We start from the raw sequence: 6,612 nt of genomic DNA, 5'->3' as shown, positions 1-6,612 counted from the left end.
TTTTTTTTAGTCTTTTTGAGACAAGGTTTCTCAGTGTAGCCCTGGCTGTCCTGGAACTTGCACCTGTAGACCAGGCTGGCCTCACACTCAGAAATCTGCCTGCCAAGTGCTGGGATTAAAGGCATGTGCCCCCACTGCCCGGCAGGGCATTTCTTAATGAAGTGGAAGGTGCCCAGCCCATTCTAGATGTGGGTGGTGCCATTCCCTGGGCTGGTAGTCCTGGGTTCTTAAGAAAGCAGGCTGAGCAAACCATGGAGAGCAAGATAGGAAGCAGCCCCCCTCCGTGGCCACTGCATCAGCTCCTGCCTCCAGGTTCCTCCTCTCACTTCAAGCTGTAATGATGAAGCATAAGCCAAATAATCCCTTTCCTCTCTGAGTTGCATTTGGTCACTTTTTTTTTTTTTTTTTTTTTTAAATCACGGCAGTAGTAACCATGACTAAGACACCAAGGTAATGCCTCTGGTCTGGAAGACTATTCTCTGAGACGTAAGGCAGAAAGTGCTTGTGGATTAGAGAGGGAATAAACACATCTGTGCTGTACTTGGTACATGCAATATTGGTGACCATAGTGAGACACATAAAAGCTGCTAGGGCAATTGATCTCATCACTGTTTGTAATAGGACCATTGAGGGACCTTAAAAAACATCCTACACAAATGGGTTAGTCATGTTAGTAGTGCAAAAGCCTCCAGGTGATCCAAACACAACTAGATTGGAAACCACTGCTTCGGGCCTCTATTCCCTAACTGGAACCGACATTAGCCTGGTTGCACAGAAAGAACCTCTCATGTGGCTAAGGGGTGGGTTTTAGGTGTCCTCTAGGTTACTCTAGGCAAATGCATGATTCTACGAAGCAGCCAGAAACTGTGTTTTAATCAACACCTGTACCAGTAGAGGTCACTGTGGTAAAAGATATAAACTGGAGGGAAAAAAATGAAAAATCTCTTCGGGAATTTTGAAGCAGTATGCCACAGAAGAACTATTAAGTTAGACCCAGTAACTACTAAGACAACATGTACCTCTAGCCATGATTATTGTTTCAAAGCATTCGAAGGCTTTGTTTTGGGGTACATCATACATTTATAATTGTTATGCTAGTGTGTGTGTGTACGCTAAGTGTGTGTGTGTGTCTACACAAACAGGTAGAACAGAGGACAGCTTTATGAGTAGGTCCTCTTCTACAGCTTTGTCTGAGGCAGTTTTGTTCACTGCTGCATACCCTCGGCTAGCTGACCCACATGTTTTTGGAAGTACTGTATTGGGATTACAGGGGCATTCTACTGCACCTGGCTTTCTGGGAATTGTGGAGATTCGAACTCAGGTCCTCTCACTTACCAGGCCAGTGCCTTACCCACTGAACTGTCTCCCTGGCCTGATCCTTTTATTATTATGAATAGTAATAATTCCCTTCTTTCCCTGCTTTCTTTGTCTTTAAGACAGGGTTTCTCTGTTGTAGCCCTGCCTCTCCTGGAACTCACTCTGTAGACCAGGCTGGCCTCGAACTCAGAGATCTGCCTGCCATCTGCCTGCCTATACCTCCTGAGTGCTGGGAGTAAAGCTGTGTGCCACCACTGCCTGCCTGGCTCCACTTAGCTTTCATTTAAGACATGCTAGCCTGGAATTCTCTGTGTAGCCCAGGCTGGATTCAAAATGATCTTCTGGCTTCTTAAAACCTGAGGGATAAGATTACAGGTATGCTCTGTCATGCATGGCCAGCATTTTTATTTTCTTTAAATATTTGGTTAGCTATTTAGATAGTGCTGGAGTGCAGGATTTGCCTTAGGAACCACATAAACACCGATCTCAGTCAGACAGAGATAGTTTGTTGAGCATACATCCCAGGACTGGTTGACCAGGGCCATGGTCCAGATTTGGGAATGGAACCATGACATTGAGTTGGAAGATCCTACAGGGTTTTTAAGCCCCAAATCCACAAACATCCATGCCAAGTTATTTTACCAATCAGGATTTAGGGATAGGGGATTTCCTTAGGAACATGTTTTTGTTGTACATGTATCCTGTTCCCATTGGTTGGTGTATTCAACTGTGGCTGGGGACTTGCCTTATCGAACATTCATGTCTTAACTTGTCAACCAGGATGTCAGTTACCCGTGCATATTTCTCTTTTTGCCAAATAAGATGTCAGTTCCCAGGGAGGTCTTGGGAACTTAAACTTTACTAGACCACTACTCAAAAACTCAAAATGGAAGTCTTATTCCAAATATATATATATATATATATATATATATACATATATATATGTGTATGTATATATATATACATATATATATGTATGTATATATATGCATATACATATACATATATTGGTACAGGTGTCTCTCTTATGTTGGGGTCCAAGCTTATTGGGAATAACAACACAAAGCAGTTCTACTGACTTCTATCATGATTTGTTTTCAAGAACATAACAATATGCAATCAATCTTGGCATTAGAAAGTTTTCTAGTAACAGTAGAAACATATGAGAAAGTTTCCTTATAATGGTTGGCTAGCCAAGTTACCTAGGCCTTAACATTTCATCTAGGCCTTAATATTTTTACCTAGGCGCCCCCCCCCAAGGCCTTAACAGATAACTACTTGAACTCTCTTAGGATTATTGTTTATATAAAGTATCTTTTTCCATCTATTTACTTTCATCTTATTTTTGTTTGAGGACCAAAAGATTAAGCTCGAAAAACCAAAAAATAAAAAAATAAAATAAAATAAAATAAACAACATCTGTTGGAACTTGTATTTATTTACCTATTCATCTATCTATCTATCTATCTATCTATCCATCCATCTTATAGACAAGGCTAGCCTCCGTTAATGGGCTCATCCATCTTATAGACAAGGCTAGCAATCCTCTCACGTTGCTGAGATCACATGCTCACATAACCACTATGTCTCCTGCTGTTTTTTTTTTTTTTTTAAGATTTATTTATTTATTATATGTAAGTACACTATAGCTGTCTTCAGACACTCCAGAAGAGGGCGCCAGATCTCGTTACGGATGGTTGTGAGCCACCATGTGGTTGCTGGGATTTGAACTCTGGACCTTCAGAAGAGCAGTCGGGTGCTCTTACCCACTGAGCCATCTCACCAGCCCCTCTCCTGCTGTTTTATAGCACGAAGTGAAACAGGACGTGGAAAATGGTATGGATCATATTAACTTTTCCTGGGAAGCTGTGAACAAACGTGTGTTGACCCCAGATTGGGCACCACTGCCAAACCAAAGAAATTATTCCATTTAAGTAACTTGGTGAACCAGATAATTTAATCAGTTACTTTAGGAGGATAGGTGAAGGGTTACCTTTAAGATCAAGGGCATGTACGGGTGAATATATCACCAAAGAAAATGTGTTGTGCCCACCCCTCCCCCAGCAACTGTACTTTTGTATAGCCTTGGCTGTCCAGGAACTTGCTCTGTAGAGGCTGGCCATGAACTCAGAGATCCACCAGCCACTGCCTCCAGAATGCTGGGATTAAAGGTGTGTGCCACCATGCCCAGCCTTACTCTTGTATTAAGAGAAGTGAGACCTCATCCACTTACCCTCCCATTTTCAAGGGAGTGTTAATGGGCTCAGTCTTGTGCCTCAGTGTCCTGTCTTGAAGATGGCATTCTTCTACCATATCCTATCCCTTCCTTACATTCTTTCTGCCTCCTTCTGAGCTGTGGAGGATAAGAAATGACTGATGTACAAGCATCCTACAATCCCTCCTTAGCACTTTGAATAGACAGGCATTTGTAGTAACTGACACCATTATCCTTACCCAAGCCAAGGAACCTCACCTGACCAAGGCCAGCAGCAGCAATAATTATGAGCATGAACATAAACATGTAGAGGCAACTTCACAAGCACATCATATCTGTTTAGCAAAAACAATAGCAGTTAGCTTCCGCAGAAGAGCCTATGACCATCATAGCTACAGGCTTTGGATGAGACTGACAGCATCAGACATGAGTTCCCTCCGGTGGGGCAGGCCTCAGATCCAATCAGAAAATAACTGTGCCCTAACAATCATGCCACTATTGTGCTAGCAGGTGGGCACATCTTTGCTTGGTATGTTGACCTTAACATGAAGGGCTACAGTAGGACCCCCTGGGGAGAGCTTTTCCTCAAAAGCCTACCATTTTAGTGCATTCTGGCATTATAAACACTAGCCAACAAGAGAGGCTTCCCGTTCAATCCCAGCTTGGCTTTCTTTCCATGTGTGGCCAAGTACTACAGGGTTACATCATCCTGATTCTTGCAGAGAGATAGCCACCAGCAGAGGCAATAGCCTGTATTGTGAGTTCTGGCCAACAACTGGGAGGGAGATAAGGTCCCCTTAGTACTGGTTTTTATTACATTCTGGGCTTCTGGGAACATCTTTAGCCATGTACGGATTCTTTAACCTTGTTTATCATTCACAGACATTCCTTGTCCACCTGTTGGGTGTCACCAATAGGATTCCCAGGGAGGGATTGCACAGTTTTGCCTGGTCTTTGCATCCAGTGTGAGCTGATTTCTCATCCTTGTGTCTTGAGACATGCTTATATGCCTTTCAAGTGCTTTCCTAAATCTGGAAAATACTTGGAGGTTAACAGACGAGATCTTACAAAGGGTTGGCTAGAGTTCTGAAAGCAGACTGTTGGTTAAACCAACTGAGACAATACTTTAAAAAGTGTTAGTGCCTGGCCGTGGTGGCGAATGCCTTTAATCCCAGCACTCCAGCACTCGGGAGGCAGAGCAGGCAGATCTCTGAATTTCAAGGTCATCCCCTGCGACCCAGTTGAGTTCCAGGAAAGCCAGGGTTACACAAAGAAACTCTGTCTTGGAACATAAGACAAAAGTGTTAACAAGGCCCAATGCTTCACGAAAAGAATTCACATACACACCATTCCCCCCCACCCCCCGAAATAAGTGAATGTAGGGTATAGTGTTATAGATGGGAGGCACTGATTTATTTAGCTCTACACTATGGAGTTATTCTCCATGAGCTGACCTGACTCATCCTGGGAACTCCCATGAGGCTGTCTTACCACCTCCAACAGGCCCAAGGGAGTGTGTGAGTGTGTGTGTGTGTCTGTCAGGGGGTGGGGGGATGGACTGGTTCCAGCTGCCACTCCAGCTTGCTGCCTGAAGTGGCTGCCCAGGACTGACAGGCTCTTAGCTAGTGCTGTGGCTAGGTCTGCTGCCCCTCTGTCAGACATACCTGCCTGTTGAGATTCACCTTGGCCTTAGTGAATAATTTCTATCTTTGCTACCCTCTCTTGCAGGAGAAAAACATGCAGAGGGTACTCTGGGTGGATAACTGCTTCTCCTCGGGATAAACTGCCTTTTTCATCTGCACTATCTCTTTCTTCCACAAACTGTTTTCAGGCTTTAACATCTTCAGAGGCTCTCACTGAATTTAGCTTTGTCAGTGTTTTTTGTTGTTGTTTTGTTTTGTTTTGTTTTTCACTAACTGAAGATACATTTTGCCACATTTTGCTTTCAGGTGATTCAGGCAGGTCCCATTGTTCGCTTGCTTTTATCCTTATTTATTTTTTTCTTCTCATTTCCTTGTGATTGCTCTAGAACAATATGAGACTGATTTATATGCCACTCTAAGTCATTCAGATCCACGGAAGCCTCCTGTCTCTTAAAGATCATGTCCCTGTGTGGGTCTCAGCAAATCTATTAAAGCCCTATTCCAGTCCCAAGGTCCCTGCTGAATTAATCTCTTTTTTAACTCTTGTGAACAGTTTTATCTGGCCTGGTGAACTTGCATCAAACACTGCCTCTCTTATGCCCAGTTGCCTTGGTAATGGCTTCAGTCTCTGATAATCATAAGGATCTCAGCTGACCACATTTTTCTGTATTGATGGCATTTATTGGGTACCTTAAATTCTTCGTTATTACCATTGTTACATTTTGATAATCATTGTTACCTGCCTTTACATACTTGTTCTAGTATTTCTTTTTATTTTTTTTCAGTTTATTTTTATATATGTGTATCTGTGTGTCTCTGTAAATGTATGCCACATGTATTTGGGTGCTTAAAGAAGCCAGAAGAAGGTGGGAGAGTCCCTGGATATACATGATCCTGATATACATGTCGGGAGCCAAACTCTGGTCTCTTAACCGCTTTGTTTTCTGCTCTAGAAGTGGGGTGACCCGGGGGGGAACAGAGCTGATAAATGAGGCAGACTAAATTCCCATGCAATAGCCAACTTTAGTCAGAGCCTCAGGCAATTTATACTTTGAGGGTTCAGGAAGGTCACACGGGTAAAGTTCAAGCTATATACAATCACAAGGACAAGTCACACATGGCAAAACATGTTTTTCCGTGGAAGATTATAAATATTTAATTGAGTAACACCTGCAAGCCATAATGAGTAACCTGCAGTAAACTCCTATCTGCTACTCCTGGGAGGAGCAGGAAAACACATTCTGCGAGCAAGGCTGTGGTTTGAGGAAACTGAGCTCACAAGACTCCTGTTTTGTTTCCTTGGATGTTCTCACAAGCATTAAGAATTCTTCTCACAGTCGGGCATAGTGGCGTGTGGCCTCCCTTCCCCCAGCCTGGAACCTGCTTGCTCAAGGGTGGAGCTTCCTGCTCATTCGTCCTGCCACGCCTACTGCTGGA

The sequence above is a fragment of the Mus caroli genome, chromosome 17, assembly GCF_900094665.2.
Source record: "Mus caroli chromosome 17, CAROLI_EIJ_v1.1, whole genome shotgun sequence".
NCBI classification, from domain to species: Eukaryota; Metazoa; Chordata; class Mammalia; order Rodentia; family Muridae; genus Mus; species Mus caroli.
Note: the sequence above shows the minus strand (reverse complement) of the source record.